This window comes from Callospermophilus lateralis, unplaced genomic scaffold, assembly GCF_048772815.1.
Source record: "Callospermophilus lateralis isolate mCalLat2 unplaced genomic scaffold, mCalLat2.hap1 Scaffold_112, whole genome shotgun sequence".
NCBI classification, from domain to species: Eukaryota; Metazoa; Chordata; class Mammalia; order Rodentia; family Sciuridae; genus Callospermophilus; species Callospermophilus lateralis.
The window spans coordinates 4,191-24,445 of NW_027511460.1; the positions used below are offsets into that span (position 1 = coordinate 4,191).

At 45.4% G+C, this 20,255-nt stretch overlaps 1 pseudogene; it reads left to right on the plus strand.

Moving 5' to 3' along the window:
• Window positions 1–1,942: 1,942 nt before the first annotated feature.
• Window positions 1,943–20,255, plus strand: part of LOC143640087 (teneurin-4-like) — a 63,172-nt pseudogene continuing 44,859 nt past the window's right edge.

Here is a 20,255-nt window from a genome sequence, read left to right on the forward strand (position 1 = left end):
ATCTTTCCCATTAGTAGAGAGATAATTTTACATAAATATATTGGGAGACCTTCAGAGCAGGACTAAAAGTCTTTGCTGAGTTTCGCCTGCTTAACTTGTTTGTCATGTAATTGCATTTAGACCAAGGGCCTCGGAAGGAAACCACTGACTGAATTAGCTTTAACCAGATTGTGGGGAGAGAAGTGGGGTGGGGGTGGGGTGCCTGATGCATTGTGGGTAGTTGTTCTTGCCTTCAGAAAGGACAAGCTGACACTAGTGAGACCAGCTGCTTACAAGCCTGGTGTTAATTGCTTTTCTCATCAAACAGAGAAAAGTTTATCACTCTAGGAAGGTAGAGATGTGGGTACCTAATAAGGCAAGGACAAAGTTTGAGCTCTTTCTTTGTGAATGCCCATGGGCCTCATCAGTGGTTCTTCCCTTGGCCAGAAAAAAAGCCTTCTCTCTTTTTTTGAGCACAGTAATATGAGCATCTTTTCCTCAGACTTGTCTTGTCATCGAGGGCTGGTCTCCAGTGTCCTGATCCTTAGGATGCTGACAGAAACCAGCACATTCATTCCCACCAATTGCCCATGGCAAATAGGTTGGTCTAGCACTGGACCCAGAGTTATAAGGCCCCAAGTCATGCCAAGCTACAATACCACTTCCTACATGGCTTTGACCAAATAACGTACGATACCACTTCCTACATGGCTTTGACCAAATAACGTAACCTCTTCATTTCCTCTTCTATAAAGTAAGAGGTTCCACTAGCCCCATGATTTTCTAGCTCCCTTCTCCAAACACTAAGACTCCCAGAGTGATCTTCAGAACCAACCCAAAGGAAGAGGCCTTTGCCACTGCTTCATGTAGAGAAGATCTTCTCTTCCTTTGTTTTCCACATTGGGATATTTATAAAAGTCATCTGTATAAAGGTTCTATTTCCCACTTATTTGCTCAATCCCCCCACACACTTTTTTTTTTCCAACTGTGACCTAGTACTTGTTAGGTATAGTACAGGCACTGTAGAGAGAAAGAAAGGAAGAGAACTTGACTCTGCCCTCAAAGAGCTCAGGTTCTGTTGGAGACAAAAAAAAGTATATGGTCTAAAGGTGTTTGTATCAGGTTTTGAGGGTCAGAGGGTCTGGTTCTGATTAGGGACATCAAGAACGATTTCAGGGAAGAAGTATCACTTGAAGTGGGTCTTTAGGAATGAGAATGTCGGGAAGGGGCTACAGAAATGACATTTTAGGCAGACAGAAGAGCATTATAGTGACACAGGGGCACAAAGCAACATTTGCCTGGCACGATGTTCAGTTAAAGCATGCGGTTTGCTGACTAGAATACAGAGGAAGAATGGGGCAGGGTGGATTGCTGGGAGAGATGACAGGTTCCAGAATCCATCCCATCGGAATGCTACATCTACCCTTCTCTCACTAATGCCAGGTGAAAGCAAGTACCCTCTATCCTGTTCACTTTCTTGTACATTCAGTTCCAATGAGACAGCTAATGACAGTAATAGCCATTGCTTCTTATGGAGCTTACAAGGATGAAAAAAACAGGCTCAAAGAATTGTCACATACCTGCACAATTCAGAAAGCTAGAAAGCAGCAGAGCTGGCATTTGAACCTGGAACCCCTCACTCCAAATCCATATGTATAACTACACTGTATTGCCCTCTGGAATCAGCTTTCTCTACTTACAGCGTAATATGATATTCTTACGAATATTATGATATTCTTATGTTTTATTTGAAGAACTGTTCTCTCAAGGATACTTTGATACCTTAAATTGAGGTGATATTTTTAAGAGGTTATTGTTTATCTGGAGTGACTACCATGAGCCCCTGGGTATAAGATGCATCTGAGTGATTATTCGTCTGTCTTCTGACCTCTGGAAGTTCCCTGCCAGCCAGGACTCTGACCATGGAAGGTACCTCAAGTCATTCTCTCTTCTTTTCCCACAGGCATGCATGTGTCATCCGTGGTCAAGTAATGACATCAGATGGGACCCCACTTGTTGGTGTGAACATCAGTTTCGTCAATAACCCGCTCTTTGGGTATACAATCAGCAGGCAAGATGGCAGGTAGGAGACCTTTTATGGGCCAGGAAGAGTGAAGGCCTTATTCTCATGGTTTGCCACATAGAAAGAGGATTGGACTTGGATCCAAAAGGCCTGAATTCAAATGTCTCTGCAATTTACTGGTCATAGTATAGCAAGGGTATGACCTTATGCCTGACTCTAGCCTATGACTCCTTGGCCATAAAATAAGCAATTTCTTCTCATGTGAACCTCAAACTAAATATAGGGTACCTTATCCATATTTTCCTGCTCCATGAATTATGGTATGAAATACTCTCATCATGTGGACTACTTCCCACAGACCACACAGCTCCAGAAGTCTTAGTTATTCCTCTTGTGTGGTTTCCATCTACAACTGCTCAGGTCTATGGAAGCCATTTAGGTAATAACCTTCTGACCTTAAATTCCTCCAAGAACTATCAGCAGAATGAAGTAAATCTTCCTTAAAAACCTTAGCTCTCCCCCATTACTTGTGTGTTCTTGGACAGATCTCCTTACTTCTCTAAGCCTGCACTTCTCCAGCGGTTAAATGGTCCCAATGTTATCCATCTCTCAAAATGGTTGTGGGGACTAGATGATATGATGGATGGGGAAACACCTGGCACATTATAGGTGTTTAATAAATCTTAGTTCTGGCCGGGTGAGGTGGTACAAGCCTATAGTCCCGGCAGCTCAGGAGGCAAAGGCAAAAGGATCATGAGTTCAAAGCCAGACCCAGCAACCTAGCAAGGTCCTAAGCAACTCAGTGAGACTCTATCTGTAAATAAAATGCAAAAAGGGCTGGGGCTGCGGTTCAGTGGTTGAGTGCCCCTGGGTTCAATCCCCAGTACCAAAAAATAAAAATAAATAAGTAAATCTTAGTTCCCTGCTCCACTCAGATTAATTGCTATATTTAAGGTCTGACACATAGTAAGTCTATAATAAATATAACTGATACTAAAATTACAAATTATTGAATAATAAGGAGGTGATTGTGACAGGATAGGCAATGAGAATATTTTGGAGAAAAGGGAAGGAGGAGCAAAGTGGAATATTTAGGCTGTCAGTGGTGACAAGTCCTCTATTTTTAATAAAATCAGGTGGTGGCATTCCATCTGACTAACTGTGGGCCCATAAGGTTGATTTTCACTCTGTGTTGGAAATTATGCTCCAGCCTGATTGATTTTAGCACCTCTTTAATCCAATATCAGATGTGAGCATGTCCCGGCCGAGGTGCTAATGAAGTAGAGGCTCATCTGTTTGTAGACATGTGTGCCTCTTAGACAGGGCTGGCAAGCTTGGCATGGGAGCCTCCCCACCTCCCTGCAAATGGGAAGGGGCCCAGCTGGAAGAGGTTCATGGCCAGCCCCCAGGGGTAACTGGCTAGGCCAGGCCACCACTCCCTGCCCTGCATACATTCCAACCAGGAAGCACATCAGTGCAGACTCCCGCTACAGTGAAAAGGAGTCTCCATTATGCATTGCCCTCACTGCCTGCTGGTTTGGGGCTCTCGGCTTTATGGAAATGGCTCATGTGAGCCTCCTAGGCAATAGGTGTTCTCACTACATGATTACCTGCTGGGAAACAGTCATCAAAAAGGAGCCTGGAGGACTGTTCTTTTTTGCCATGAAATTGTCAGTCACTCATGGGGTGACAGATCATCAGTCCTTGCACCCTGCTAGGATTCTCTAGGGTAGGTCCAAAAAACATACAGGGTCTGGCATAAACATGGTGGCCCTTGGGGAAAACTCACTCTCTGGCACCTTTGGGCTGCCCTTTAAAGGTATGGAGGCCCCAGAGGGATAGTCCCTGCATCAGCTTCCTATGTTATGGCATAGTGACCAGTATAACTGCCACTTAGAGATTGTGTTTCTGAGCAGTTCCTACCAATGCATTGTGGGGCTTAAATTTACTTCCCGTTGTAGATATTGCATACTGTATGAGGAAGTCGTCATACACTGTCCCCATAATGTCTGAGACTTCATTTGTTACATGTGAGCTGGTTGCATCTTGCCTGTTTCTCTCCTCGCTTCCTTGACCCACCTTCTCTCTTAACTCTCATATCCTTGGAGAAACCATAAGGCCAGAGATACAGTCTGGATATAAGAGTACATACAAGTGCACTGTAACCCTGGGGACTGATGTGTCTGTAATCCCCACTTTCCAGACAGGCACCATGACACCTGCGGCAGTTCCCCACCCCTGCACACATGCTAATAGACCAGATTTCAGGATTAACAGGAGCTCATAAACAAAACAGTAGCAGAGAAGTTAGCCAAAGAGATCATTAAAGAAATGGAAAATAGGAGTCATGAAGAAAAACTGAAAGAATCGCAGACAGGAGGAACAGCTCAGGCTCATTGAATTGAAAAATGGGATTATATAGAGCATGACACCCAGGAAATGTGTGGGGCCCTGTTCTTTTCCCATCTATCACTCATCTCTCAAATTAATAATGCTGCCAAGTGATTATGGTCATCAGCTTCATTTTACAGATGAGGAAATAGAGGCTTGGAAAGGGAGCATAACTCACCCACGGAGTATGTAGCAATGCTCAGGCGGCCCTGAGCTGTCTGGGCTTTGTCTGAGAACCAGGCAGGCCTTCTCTTTGGGGTCGGAGTCACATTCTTATCCATAACAAGGTTTTCCCACCAACAAGTGGGCCTGGCCCCAGCCCATTGCACTCAGCAGCTGGCAAGCCAGATGCCCCAGCCTGCTCACAGTCTTGAGAATGTGCCTTCTCATGTTTGTCTTTTCTTTCTCCCCACGCTCAGACTCTCATGAAGAGAGCTTTTGATGCTGGCCAAAATTCTGTTTGATAGTTTAAAATGTTCTGTCAAAGCACAGATGCTATTTAGTTCTGTAACAGAAAAGTCACTCTCTGGATATTTCCCCAAAACCATGGAGACCCACCACCTGAACTCTTGGTCCAAAATGAGTTCCTTCCCTGGTGTTTCTCTGTCATTACGAATTGAAGGAGGTGGAGCCTGACTTCTTCTTCCCAAGTGTGGCATAGAAATCAGGGAAAGTGGGTGGAAAGTTCCTGCAGAGGATAGATAGACAGGATAGACATCTTTGGAACCTAGGGATGTGAATCTGGGAGTGCCATGTACCAAGAGCAGGATTGGGCACTAGATCAGGGCAGTCGAGCATAAAACCCTTGTAGCTTCTAGGGGAAGGGAAAGCAAGCTGGAGCAACAGGCCCAATCCCATAAAGTGGGTTTATCAGACTAAAGGTGAGATCCGACCCTGGGTCTCTCAAACCAACTGCACAGGTGAATCCAGGTTGAATTGCAACCACCAAGTGAGAAGGGAACAAGCACTAGGAAGGCAGGTGCTGCTTAGACCTATCTACCATCCACAGGAGCTGTGTACAGGCTGGGCTATCAGCTCTCAGAGCCGTGTCATGGTGATCTCATCTCAACTGACAGTGCCACTCAGTCTTCTGGCCCCCTTTTAGTTATAAAATGCTGTGATTCTAATTTTATTGTCTCTAAAGTGTTCAGCTATTTGGAATTGAAAAGGCCTTTGTTGAATAATCTATCGTAATCAGAGCCAAAATTGCTGTAGAGTCACAGAGTCATTCAGAGTCACAAAATCTGAGTGACTTAAGAATAATCCACTTGAACCTTTGCATTTTACCATGAGAAAACTGAGGATCAGAGAAGCTAAATGACTTACTTGAGGCTGCACAGTAGTTCATGTCAGAACCAGGAAGAGGCTTAGGGTTCCCAACAACTGAGTCAGAGCTTGTTCTGCTGACTTTTTATCGGGCTTCAGCTCTGACCCAGGTAAAAGGCCAACGCGCCAGGAGCACCACAGCAGCAGATTTGTTAATATCCTGTGCCCTGAAGACTGGCTCTTTTAATAGTAGCTTATCTGCCTCCGGTAAATTTTCTATGGTGAGTCACTTGACAACACAGCAACCACAAAGGCCTCTGGAGTCACTGTCACCACTGTGGCTGCAGACAAGTCTTTAGGTGTTAAGTCTCCTCACTGAGTGCTCAGACCCTTTGTGTAATTTTTTCTCCTCTTTCTCCTCCCCATCCTCCTGGTTTTCCTGCTCCCCCCTCCTCTCCCCACCCTCCCTCCCTCCACACAGTTTTGACTTGGTCACAAATGGTGGTGTCTCCATCATCCTGCGGTTTGAGCGGGCGCCTTTCATCACACAGGAGCACACCCTTTGGCTGCCCTGGGATCGCTTCTTTGTCATGGAAACCATCATCATGCGGCATGAAGAAAATGAGATTCCCAGCTGAGACCTGAGCAACTTCGCCCGCCCCAACCCCGTTGTGTCTCCATCCCCGTTGATGTCCTTTGCCAGCTCCTGTGCAGAGAAAGGCCCCATTGTGCCAGAAATTCAGGTACCCGGCTTTCCTGGATGCATATCATTTAGGAGATCTCAGAGACTGTACTTCTCTGGAGTCTGGGTCAGACCCTCTCAGCCCATCTTGTTGAATCCAGCTGCCAAACTCCCTGATAGGCATGATGTCAGGACATGCGGGCCACCTTTCCTACACACTGAAAGCACCTGAGCACCTGCAACCTACCTGGCTCTGGCTACAGTAAATACCCTCTCCCTTTCCCCTGTCATCCAGCTCAGTCTGCTTTCCTTTACCAGAGCCTGCAGGGTGTCCCCTCTCTCAGTATTTCTGTTGAGAGTATTTATAATAATAGGTTGAACCATGAGGAATAAGCCACGGGATCCCAAATAGCAAGCATTATAATAAAGATTAAATGAGAAGAATGTGTATGAGGTACTTAGCATGTCTGACACCTAGTAAGTGCTCAATAAATTTTAGCTGTTATTATTATTAAGATTACTTAACACACGCTGCCTTCACACCAATTAAGGATTGCTTTGGCTCAAATCTATACACGCAAGTGTTTTACTTAATTATCATTAAAAGAAAGTAATTGGGAAAAATGCATTTTAATCTGATAGAAATCAAGATGGATTCATGGCTTGACAAAGAACCCCTGAGTTGAATGTCCTCTACCATCCCCAGGCTGGTTTCCAGGGGCAGAAAGAAAGGCCTGAGGAAGGGGAGATATATCAACCAGAAGTCCAGGAGAAGCCCTGGTCTCCTGGCCTGCCTAATGAGAACTCTGGTGCTGTGCATGTTAATGGATGGCCCTGGTGCTGCAGAGCAGAGAGTTTATACATTTATGTGTGTATTTCATGCCTGACTGAGCAAACACATCTCTCTGTGCGTACCCTGTTGAGTGGCTTCCAATGCCGGCCCACAAGAGGGAAATACAACCATTGCAAAAGTCTCATTGCACACACAGGTTGCAAGCTCACTCCTTTTCAGAGATTCAGCACCTGTCTCCTGTCTCAATGACCAGGCTGACCTTTCTATAAAATGGTTGTCAGTGGAGACAGAACTTGCTGGAGAGAACTAATTTGTTACTCAACCCTGGCTCTGCTCCAGCTAGACATTTTTCCCAGGAGCAGGGACTTTGGAACAAATGAGGTTCAAGGTCGCACCCTCTTTACACTGCTCTCTGAGCCAGCTGCCTACAGGGCCAGTTGGGGCACAAAACTTGCTTATTGTCAGACTCACAAAAAACATGAAAACAAACTCCAGGGTTTTGCCAGTTTAGTCATTGGTTACCTTTGCAAGTGCTGGCAGGTGCAAAATGTAAAGGATACACTCAGGAAGGGTGTTGTGTATGAGAGCATGGGGATAGCTCTGGCTCCTGCCTATGCTTCACCAAGGTGTACCACCTGCTTTGCCTTACAAGCTGTGACTTCGGAAGACTGTCATGGGTTAAGGCCAACCCCTACAATTCCCTGTATCCTGGAGAGCAGGGTTGGGACAAATGTTCCCAGCTGTCTATGGGATGGACAGAAAAAGGCCCAGCTTATCTGTGCACACAAGGTAAAATACTCATTGTCCCTTGAATGGACATGCCAGCCTTGATTGATTCAGTGTTCAATGTTTTAATGAGAGAGAGCCCACAAGCTAACAAAAGTCCTCCACTTTGGCCACATACCTGATTATCTGGCATCCACTGACTCTTCTACCTTGGGCTGGGCCCACAGCACCCAGCAGAAAAAGCACTGCCTTCCCCAACACTCCATTCATCTGTCACGGGAGCGTTGTGGGGATCCCATATGTACTGAGACCCCATGCTGCCAATCCAGCCTCTCTGGGGGTGAGCAGAGGCCTCGGCATTGATCCTTGCCAAGCTGTACCCTCAGCTCTCAACTCTGCCTGGTCATTTGTTTGGTCAGCCTCACATAGTCTCCGTGCACTTTCCTGGAAAGTAACACCATTTGAAACAGATCTCATTTTAAGGAAATTTTGAGAAGCTTTCCTTCTTGCTCAAGCAGCTGTCCACATTAGTCTGAGAGGAAGATCTCTCTTCTTAGGATCCCCCACTTTCAGCTCTGCTGACACCCACTGCACCATTGTCCTACCCAACATTGAGGTGCTGGCCACTTCGTATCCATGACCTTGCTTAGCCCTGTGCTAATCCAGGGAGGAAACTGGGCTGCAGAGCCTCCATGAGTCTTTTAGGATGCCACAGCTCGTGAGAGGCAGCCTGCTGCCAGGGGTCTCCTAAGCATTATCTTGTGTGTTTCTCTCAATAATGGGATGCCGTGTTGCCATCCATGTTACAGAGGAGGAGCCAAAGCTCATCGAGGTGTGGTGGCTCATGCAGGGATATGCCACATAAGAGCTGGCCGGCCAGAGACCGGTCTTCAGGTTTCCTTTCTCCTCCCTCAATTTCTTTTCTCCTTTCTCTTCCTTTTTTCCCCCTTTCTCCTCCTGGCTCTTCTCACCTTCCATTCTACCCTCTTCTCTTTTCTTCCTCCTCCTCCCCTTGCCCACCGTCTTCCACTCTATTTCATCCTCTGCCTCTTGAACACCAGAATCCATGGGCCATGGCTGTCCTCCTTCCCTTGAGTGATCCAGTGACCATCCCCAACTGTGATCTATCTTGCTTTCTAGGCTCTGCAAGAGGAAATCGCCATCTCTGGTTGCAAGATGAGGCTGAGCTACCTGAGCAGCCGCACCCCAGGCTACAAATCTGTCCTGAGGATCAGCCTCACCCACCCCACCATCCCCTTTAACCTCATGAAGGTCCACCTCATGGTGGCGGTGGAGGGCCGCCTCTTCAGGAAGTGGTTTGCTGCAGCTCCCGACCTGTCCTACTATTTCATGTGGGACAAGACAGACGTCTACAACCAGAAGGTGCTTGGGCTCTCAGAAGCCTTCGGTAAGCCGCCTGCTGCAGAATGCCCCCGCCTCCCCCCAGAGCGACTCTTGTCACCTTCTTGACTATTTTTCCTCCCTTCTTCTTCTCAGATCAAAAAAAGTCTTAATTGCCCTTTAAGGTCTCTCAGTGACCATCCATGACATTGAAGAATGTATTGAAAGACCTAAATGTGGGAAATTCCACATTAAAAATGGCTACAAAACCCAAACAGCCCTCAAAAAGCACTGTGATGAGCTAAAAGATGCCATGTGCCACAAAGGCCCAGCCTGTGGGCTTTGCCTGGCCACCCCACAGCCATCCTGCCTCAACCTAACCCTTAAAGAAGGGGAGCCAAGAAACTGGGATGCTTCCACATTTTGAGGCACAGGAACTAAGATAGTCCCTTCATCAGAAAGGCATTTTGGGCCTCATGACTTTATTCCCAATCAGAGAAGTTGTTTTTCTGTCATTATTATTGCTGTCTGTTTGTCAATATAAAGCAGAAGCTGGTTCTGGCCTTACCTAGCAGCCCCACTGAGAGCTTGGGCTTCCAGGGGCAGGCTATACTTCTTCCAGCTTCTGGGTCAGTGTAGGGTCCCAGAAAGGGCTCAGAGTGGGTCATTAGCAGTCCTAACACTCAGGGCTGATCCTCCAAGCCCTTAGGGAGTAACTTCTCACCTTGAACCATACTCCAGTCTCATTCCCTTTGCCTAGCCAAGGAAGGATAAGGAAACAGAGAAGCCATGTTGTGTTTAGAAAGGAATAAAGGGAAGGTAGGAAGGAGGGAGGACAGAAGGGAAGGCAGGAGCATGAAGTACATAAGAGACTGTCCCAAGCACCAGCTCTGGGCAAGATGCCCCCCTGTGCATTAGCATCCAGTGAATCCTTACAACCGCCTCCCCAGTCAGAAATCCTGTATGAGGAGGCTGAAACCAGAGAAGTGAGGTGACTTCCCAAGGAGCCACAGCTGGTAATGAGCAGAGCTAGATTTATTCCAGGTCTTCACTACAGTTTGCATTCCCACCTGTCCCACAAAGGAACACTGGGAGCAAACATGGCATCTTTCACTCTTCGCAGTCCCGTTTGTAGATCACGCCACATCTATTGTCTTTTCAGGAAAAAAAAAAAAAACATCTTTCAGTTGAAATGATCATATTTAGTACTCACAGTCAATTAAAAAAGAAGGGTCTGCACAGTGAAATTTCAGGCATGGGCTCACTTTTCTGAGGTCACAGGTGAACAGTAGGAGGTACTGTGACTCGGGGTCATAGGGAAGAGGTGACAGGGACATCGCCAGCCTGTTCCCCATTACCATAGTTGGTCAGCCATCTTTATGGTACATACAAGAAACTGTAAGGGGCTGCCCAGTTGTTAATTCCTGTCTTAAACATAAGGTAGGAAATTGTCCACTGGAAAATAGTGCCTATTCAGAAAGACACTTGGAAGAAATAACATTTCTGTCTCTGCTGGTTTCCTTCACAAGGTCACTGACAGGGCCTTTACACACCCAGACTCAAGGAGCCTGCTGTACTTAGCCTTCATCCCAAGTACCTACTGAGGGGCCTGGATTTATGAAACAAAAGTTAAGCCAAAGCATTTGCAAGTTTGGAAAGCTTGAAGCAACTTTTGGCTTCCAAAGTTCCCCAACTGAGCTTATTTTCCATGTATTCATTACAAACAAGTCCAGATTTCTTCCCTGTAAAAATTTGGGAAATAGACAAAGATAGAAAAAGTCATGTGATCCCATGAATAAATACAACTACTTTTTAATATTTGAATTTGCTTTCTTTATTCTTGTGTATCTTTATTTTCTTGGCACACATAGATTACTGAAGAAGGCCAGTCTTTTTAAGCGAGCATTACTCCACGAGCATCCCCATGTCACCATGTGTCTTCACAGGCATAGTTTCCATGGGCTGTGTAATATTCCTGGATTGGACATGCGTAGGTTTGCTCAGTCCCTCACCTCTTTCAGACCTTTAGATTAATTCAAATTTCCAACATTATAAATAATGCTGCAGTGAAGACATTTGTGCATAAAGTATTTTCCTTATTGAAAATAACTTCCCTGGAATTGATTCACCATGGTCCTTTGACAGTATTCAGTACATTTGTTTAACTTTTCCCAGTCGTGTTCAACTGTTCATCAAAAAGGAAAAAAGATTTTGAAAACTTGGCATCACTATGTCAGTATTGGATCAGTATTTCACATAATTCTATTTCCCAGGTTAGAAACATGATCCTTTTTGTCATTGTTGTCTCCTCCTCCTCCCCCCTCCTCCTCTTCTCCTTCCTCCTTATCCTCCTCCTCTTCTTCCTTCTCCTCTCCCTCCTCCTTATCCTCCTCCTCTTCTTCCTCCTCCTCTCCCTCCTCCTCCTCTTCCTCCTCTTCCTCCTCCTCTTCCTCTCCCTCCTCCTCCTCCTCCTCTTCCTCCTCCTCCTTCTGCAAAAGACAAGCAGAGGGCCTTGCCTACAAGTCTAAAGACCAAAGAGGGACTTTGCTCACCCATGCATTTTGCTCTTTTTGGTCCCTACAGTTTCTGTGGGTTATGAGTACGAATCCTGCCCAGATCTGATCCTATGGGAAAAAAGAACAGCAGTGCTGCAGGGCTATGAAATCGATGCATCCAAGCTTGGAGGATGGAGCCTGGATAAACATCATGCCCTCAACATCCAAAGTGGTGAGTGGAATAATAGAATTCCTTGAGCCAGGCCAGGTTGTCACCTTGCGTCCTATTCCCTGGGCCCTCCAAAGAAAAAAGTACACACTTTGAATTACATGGGTTCCTGTGCAATCAGTTCAACAGAAAGCTCAGTCAACAAATATTGCTTGGGTACCTGCTCTCAGCCTATCACTGTGCTAGGCACCAGGGATACAGAAATAAGAGGCTTCAAGACTTTACATGGTCAGAGACAAATACTCACCAGGTAGTTGCATTGCTGTGCACTGGCCACGCCATCACAGTGGGAGGTGCAGGACACCATGGAAGCACACGAAGAACACAGCACTCGGTGATTCAGGGCATCCCTGGGGAGAAGATCCCTGGCCTGAGTCTCAGAGGTCTGCAAGATAACTCTGGGTCTCAAAAAGGTGAACATTCCAGCAGAGGGCACAGTACCTGTGGAAGAGCTGAAGCCTCCAAGAAGAGTACTTGGAGAGAAGAAGGTCCACTGATTTGAGCAGAGAATGAGATGAAGGAAAGAGTAGCCAAAGCCAAAGCTGGGGGCTGAGCAGCTGGAGCCCAGGGTAGATTAGGACTTTGGACTTCATCCAGAGGCAAATGTCAAGCCTCTGAGAGGTTTCAAGCAGGCAAGTGCCATGATCGCATCTGCACTTCCAATAATAACTCAATCCAACTCTTTCAGGGTAGGACAACTAAACATGGTAACCATGTCACGTACCTTCTGCTGAAAAGTACAGTGCATGCCTGTCAAAACCACAGCATGTTTTAAGGAGAAGTTGACAAACTAATTATAAAATTTATAATGAAATGAAAGTTTATAAATAGCTAAGGCAATCTTTAAAATAAGAACACAGAAAATGAGTTTACCAGGTATTAAGTTAAACTAGAAAACTGTAACATCTAAAACTGTGTGGTGTTGGCACAGAAACAGGTAAATGGAGCCCACAGAGCTAAGGCAGGAATTCATTAGCTGATCTGTGAGTGGTGATTAAAATTAGCCTTGGCCACATGTGTCAGAAAAGCCAAAATAGGGCTCAGTGGTAGAGGTCTCACCTAGCATATGTGAGGCACTGGGTTCAATCCTCAGCACCACATAAAAATAAAAAATAAAGAAAAGCCAAAATAGGACTGGAGTTGTGGCTCAGAGGTAGAGCACTCGCCTAGCATATGTGAGGCACTGAGTTCGATCCTCACCTTTCTAGTTCACCTTTCAGGAAAGGATTTCCTGAAACCTAAAAAAGCACCAACTTTAAAGTGGAAAAGCAATTCATTCGACGACATCAAAAATTAAAGCAATCCATTTGATAGCTTTGGCAAAGCTAACAAGTGGCAGCTTGAGAGAAGATTCGTGTGACCCATAAAAGCCAAAACCCTCTCAGGCTGCAGGCTGGAAGGCAAGAGGTAGCCAGTTTGGAAGCTGTGACAATAAGCAGGTGGGGGAAGAATGATCTGGAATGAAAACAACATAAGCTGGGAGGAAGCTTCCCAGTCACTGAGGTCAATCTCCCCATTGGGCTGCAGGGCAGTTAAAGTGTGGAGACTGTGCAAGATCTGTGATCAGCCGGTTAGGAGCAGAACCAGGCACAAACTCCAGTCTCCTGGGAGCACCTCATTCATCTCTATAAATATGTGCCAGTGTCTACTCCATGTCAGGCTTTGTGCTTGGCCCTGGGGCTACAGAAGGGAAAAAAAGACATACTGTCCACACTTGAAATGGTTCTGATAGAAAGGGAGAAAGACACCTAGCAATTAGAATCCACACTGTCACAGAGGTGTGATCAGGGCGCAGGAGCCATGTGCAGCCCATTTGCGAGTCAGGGTAGCTGAACAATCAGGAGCTGAACTCTAGGGCTCGTCCACTTCTCATCTGTGTGGGCTGAGTGAGCTGCCTGCTCTATTCCCTCTGTACAATAGTGATCTTATCAGTGCCTTCATACGGGTTATGATGACAATTAAGTCAGTGAAACAGTGTGGCCTGCTCAGTCCTTCTGGGTTTCACTGTGGGTGAGGCACAGCCTTGAGAGGTGAGTTGGGAAGTGGTTGACAGAGACTGGGGACCTTGCAAAATCAGGTGACTGTGGCTGACCATAGGAAGAAGGACCCACCTCCTGCTCCCAGATGATTCTGTTCTTCTCTTCTTGTCCCAGGAATCCTGCACAAAGGGAATGGGGAAAACCAGTTTGTGTCTCAGCAGCCACCAGTCATTGGCAGCATCATGGGCAATGGGCGCCGGAGAAGCATCTCCTGCCCCAGCTGCAATGGCCTTGCAGATGGCAACAAGCTCCTGGCCCCCGTGGCCCTCACCTGTGGCTCTGATGGAAGCCTCTATGTGGGTGACTTCAACTACATCCATAGGATCTTCCCCTCTGGAAATGTCACCAACATCCTGGAGCTGAGGTATGTAAGGCGGTGCCTTCTCTAAGATCCTGATAACATCCCCTTGCCATCCTAGGGTCCAGCTACATTATCCACTGATCCAGAGAACTGGGACCGACAGTGCCATCCATGTCTGTCAGAATCTGACTTTTCACTCTCCAGATCAACCAGGTGCTGCCTCCCTCGGTGCACTGTGAAGACAAACCACCCTGGGAACAGGGAGATGTCCTTGGCATCCAGGTGACATGGAAGGCTGCTGGCAGACTTCTGGGTGCCATTGAGCCTTTTTGCTCCCTAGTACTAAACTGATTAAAATTAGTCACACAAGTCTCTTTTGTAAAATCAAGGGATGGATGGCATATGCCATGAGGCCCCTATGGCCATGTGCCCAAGTTTGACCCTATTTACTTAGCACTCATCAGAGTTCGCAGCAGTTCCCTTTGATTGGCCAGTACTGAGACAAGGCCCCACAGGCCTGACCCAGGCAGGGCCTTTCTGCTCCTCAGGTGCTGCAGAACCAGCTGGGCCACCCTTTTCCCCTCCTTCCATGAGGGCTGGTGCACAGCACAGCTACAGCTCAGGGAGGCCTCCGTGTTTTGCATTGTTTCTCTGTTTCCTGAGCCAGATCACTTTAGAACCAAAGCACTGTGGGCTCTGGGGCTATGGAGAAGCTGTGCTTTAGAAACAGAGGAGTCCCACCCACCCTACAGGAGAAATGACACCAAGTTCCTTCACAATTATTTTAGGGAATGGGACCCATCTGTCTCCTGGGCAAGGGTCTACATGAGCAGGACAGACCCTTGAACTTGAAAGCCTTTCTCCAATGCAGGCAGGGGAAAGTTGGGCTCCTACTGTTTGCCACATGTAACAGTTCTGTGAGGTTTTTATTATTATTACCCTTTAATAAGTGGGAAAGAGGAGGCCCAGGGAATTTAAAGTGCCTATCCAAGGTCCAGCTTCTAGAATGGCAGACCCAAATCCAGAAGGCCATTACCCAGTTCTGCCTCACCAAAGAATTGTCATCCAACCCAATGAGGACTACTTTGTCTTAATGCCTTATAAATATTCTCTGCTTGAAAGAATCTCATTCTACAGCACATGTGTGAGACGGAGGGCAAAGCTTGCTGGCTCCCTGACAGCCTCCTGGCACTAAGAGAAGTGTTAGCATCTGCCCCCACACACAGAGACAAAAGATGGAAGCTCATATGTGCAGGCCCATTGGAAATCATACATCAGGCTGATGAGAAGTAGGCCTCCAATGGAGTATTCTCTGCCTTTCTTCTGTTATGAGGTTGACTGGCATAGATATCTGTCAAGACAGAAGAAATTCTGAATGTATTGATTTACTCAGCTACATATATGTACTATAATGGAGAGAGCCAAGGACCAGGGGGTTGCCTCACCTTGGCAGAGAAGCTGTACGATTTTGGACCAAACACTTAACCTCGTTGGGCCTCCACTTTTATATATTTTAAATAAGTGATATCATCTCCCTGCCTCCTTCCCACCACTGTTGTGAGGATCATGTGAGACAGTGAGTAAGTAGGGTAGGGAGGAGTAAATGTAGTTTGGAAAGAAAACTAAGTTAATCATTATATCATTGTCTTGATATATTTTCCTCCAATCATTTCCCCCAGGCCTGTTTCTCTATGCCATGCCCTCCCTTCTAAATATAGCATATCTCCAATTCTGTTTCCTATTGTGAGTAGGTTTCCCACATTTTGATAACTCTTTGTAGGGAAGTGAGGATGTAGAGACAGAGCAGCGAGCCTGTGTATCACTGGGAATGCGTCTATACGGGGAAGGGAAGCGACTGTTCCAGTCTGTGTCTTAGCTCGTTAAGGCAGCGGAATGTGTCATGCTAGTCCTCTTTCCGGAGTCAGCAGTGGGGGTGAGGTGGAACCGTGCCTCCTCTGTGAAATGTAGCTGCTTGTAAGTGAACTCACTGACAAGTAATATCCAATATAAAATATATCAGTGTCATAGCTGCTAAGTCTTTATTTATTACAGTATTGTACAGTAGCATTGCTGTCAAGTTTTCAGGCCGCTAATAATGCTTCTAACCCTGCTGCTAACACCTCATTCTTTCTTCTATTCCCTGCTCTCCTGTCTTCTGTCAGAAATAAAGATTTCAGACATAGGTAAGCCAACCAGTGGAGAATTCCCTGTCTCTCCCCTGCCTTGTTGCATGTTGTATGGTAAGCTACACATGTCAATTTCAGATGGCTCAATGGCAAAGGAATCCTGGGTGATTGGAACGGATTGGGGATAATCAGTGGCAATAAGAGGAAGTCATTAATAATGGTGGCGGTGGGTGGCAAGAGCCTGAACTCTTTGAATCCATGGCAAAGTGAGGTGGTTATCCTATAGTCTGAGGACATGACAGATAGAAGCAACAGGAGAAAGAATTTAAACCATGACATGGTAATTTGAATGCCATAGTCTGCTTAATTCTCAGCATAAATGAGGATATCACTCAGACTGTGCCAAGTGACTGATGGTCATGATGGAAAATTCTGAAAACACATTGATCAGGTGAGGAATCTGAAATTTACACTTCTATGGACATTCCAGGTACCATGGCTTTTGGATCATCCCTGTGATCAATCCACTGATATCATCTAGCAAAGATTGAGCAGGCCACAGGGAATGTATTCAGAGGACAATCCCCAGATAGGAACTTTGTCACAGAATAGGCTTGTCATAGACTCAGAGTGGCAGTACAGCCAGCAGGAGTGAGTCTAGCCAGACACAAAGCAAAGTGATACCTGTCATTGTGGCCTTAGTCTACCCCCTAACAGAGTTCCCTGCCCTGCACACATTAGGGTGACTTGAAAACTAACCACAAGCAGATAGAGCTCTGGTTCAGACAGCCACAGAGGTGGTGCTGAGCTAACCACATGTAGTTTAGTTCAACATGGTGCATGGGTGGTGCTAAGTTGGGATAAAAGAAAGTCTTTGAGATGATGAACAGAGCCAGACAGACCCTAGTTCAATAATTGGATCCATTTCTATATAAGTAGATATTTTATATAATAATTGTATGTATTCTTTTAAAATAATAATAATTAACATGAATAGAGCTTTCACTGTATAGCTGAAAGAGTAGCATTTTGTCCCCAAACCATCTGTGAGGTGGATCCCTGTGAGTACATCCAATGTACAGAGGAGAAAACTGAAGCTCCCCAACTGGGTGGTCTCGAAAGAATTACCTCATTTCTTGAAGTTCTCATTTCTAAATTGAGGTTATTAAAATCTCCCTCAAAGGGTTGGTGTAAGAGTCACAAAGGATGGGGGTTGGGGGCATAGCTCAGTTGGTAGAGTGCTTGCCTTGCATGCATAAGGCCCTGGGTTCAATCCCCAGCACCACACACACACACACACACACACACACACACACACACACAAAGAGTCACAAGGGATGTTTACAAAGTATAGAACATTTTCACGCATAAGGAGGTGCTCAAAAAATGGTCATCATAGCAGTAATGATGATAACAATAACAAGATACATACATTGTTAGAATTACTAATATATTATAACTTATAATTAAATGATGATATTATGATGATACAATGATATCATATTATATGGTGATGATTGTGATGCCTCCATGTTTCCCAAAAAGGAATTGAGTTCTCTTACACCCAAAGACACATGTCTTAAAATTAAACAGGAAGTGGGAACCAAAGTCAAAAAGAAGAAACACGTCTGATTGTACCTCAGAGTGGACTTGATTTCAGGGCAGCAGAGCAAATAAATAGAAAAACATAGAACTACATTTAGGATTTGCATTATCAGAAACAGAAAATATGTTCACATCTCAGAGGAGAAATGTTTTTCCTCACACTGAAATCTGAGCTATTCCATGAGATTTGAATGGAGGATACTGAATTACACATTGCTCTCAACTTCAGTTTTGCAGAACAAAAGTACATTTCCCATAAATATCTTGGATTAAAACATAGCATTTCACACTGAAGCATCAGTCCATGGTGGTAGCTGGCTGGAGAACAACTGAGACACAGGTGACAAGCTAGGAAATTGGGGGCCATATGGCCTTGGGCTGATCACCCAGCCTTTCTGATTTCTAGTCTCATCCTCTATAAATTCAAAGAGCAGTGGTTGGAGTCTCTTTTATTTATGATCTTCAGTGACCTTTTGATATTTCCATTGTATGATTTCAAAACTGGGTTCTTTCCCTCTTTCAATTCATTGTTTTCTAGGTGCTAAAAACTATTTCTAAAGTGAGCCAAAGTGGAAGGGAAAGGGAACCATTTTGTGTGTTCCAGTTTTCCTAAGTCTATCAGGAAACAGAAAACCCGGTTTCAATAGTGATACCTGAAGATTGGCAAATCCCTTCTGCTCTCTAGACCTCAGTGTACCCCTCAGTAAATATTGAGATAGATTAAATTCTAGAATTTTGTCCTCTAGAAATTTGTCCTCCAGTAGCTGCCTCAGCTGCTCTCAGTAATAGCATTTGGCTGCATAGGGGTGACATCAGCTATGCATACGAGTGTGCACTCCCCAGGACGGGCTTATCTCTGCCTTTGGCTGTTTGGCCTCAGGCTCGGCATGTCCAGGACAAAGATCCATAATCCTTTGGGCATCTTCCTCTTTGGACCCCTTTAGGGAACAAGAATCCTTGCCTCTTTTCAGATCTCTTCCCTAGGTCCCTGAGGAATGCTCAAAGCCTCTTGTTAGAAATACACTTGAACTCAAGTCTCCCTTAAACCTAGCTGCATGTATTAACTCAACAGAACCTTTAAGTGCCCAGAAATAGGTTGTGCAGGACAATATTGCATCTCCATACTTAGCTTTTCCATTATGCACCAACATAAGTATTCTGGAGGCTTTGCCAAGGTGACCAGCTTTGCCATTCATTGAGCATTTCTCTCTCTTTCTCTTTTTTTAATGTATCTGGAACTATGCACAGAAATTTATATCCTTCATGCAATTTATATCCTCAGAATCATCCTTTGAAGTTTATATTTTCTCAGATGAAAAAACTGAGGCTCAAAGTAGCAACATGCTTTGCCCAAGGTCACTTCATCAAGTGGGTAGTGGAACTGTATTTATCTGTGTGGCTTTAATACTCAAACCCTTCCCACTAATTCTAAGAACCAGTGCAACAGGTCCTGCCAACTTGCCACCTGATATGGTTGAAGGGCGCTCCTGTATATGATGCAGACCTCACTCTGAGACAAAAAGAGAATTCTCACTTATAAGCTGGGATTAGATTACTTTTTGTCACAAAACACTCCTGAGTTCTTACCTCCTGCTAGGAACTTTCCTGCAGCTTCCAGAAAGATGGTAGAGTAAGATCTGACTTCAGCTCATTAACTTCAAGAGTGGTACCCTAAAGACCTCTACGTTTTTAGGTCACTTCCAGAGGGGCCAAGGTTATGTTTGAGGAACTAGGAAAGAATGCGTGTCCTTAGAGACTCCTGCAGCAAACTTTGGAAGTAGGTCTATGATATGATTCTGTGAAAACCTTTCTCAGGATACTGGGAATCAGAATGGATCATACATGGTCCCTGTCCAGGAAATGCTCTCTGTCCACAGAACCAGGCCATCTTCCATCACGTGCCCTGAAACCATTTGTGGTTTATGGAACGTTCCAAGGCCTTGCTACTCAAAAGTACAGGCAACCAACACCAGTATGCTTTGAGAACTGATCAGAAATGCAGACTCTCAAGTTCTACACCCCAGAATCACTAAACTACAATCCACATTGTAGCAAAATCTCCAAGAAATTCATATGCACATTGAAGTTTGAAAAGTACTTCTCAAAAGCCACGGTTCCCAAGTCTGCCTGTGCCTTGTGGTCACCTGGAAAGATCTCAAAGGTAGATGGCCAGGCCCTTTAGTCACTATAGGCAAGGCTTTTTTTTTAAGCTGTATTTAGAATCATCGAACTCAGATCATCAGCAGTGAGTGTTTCCTA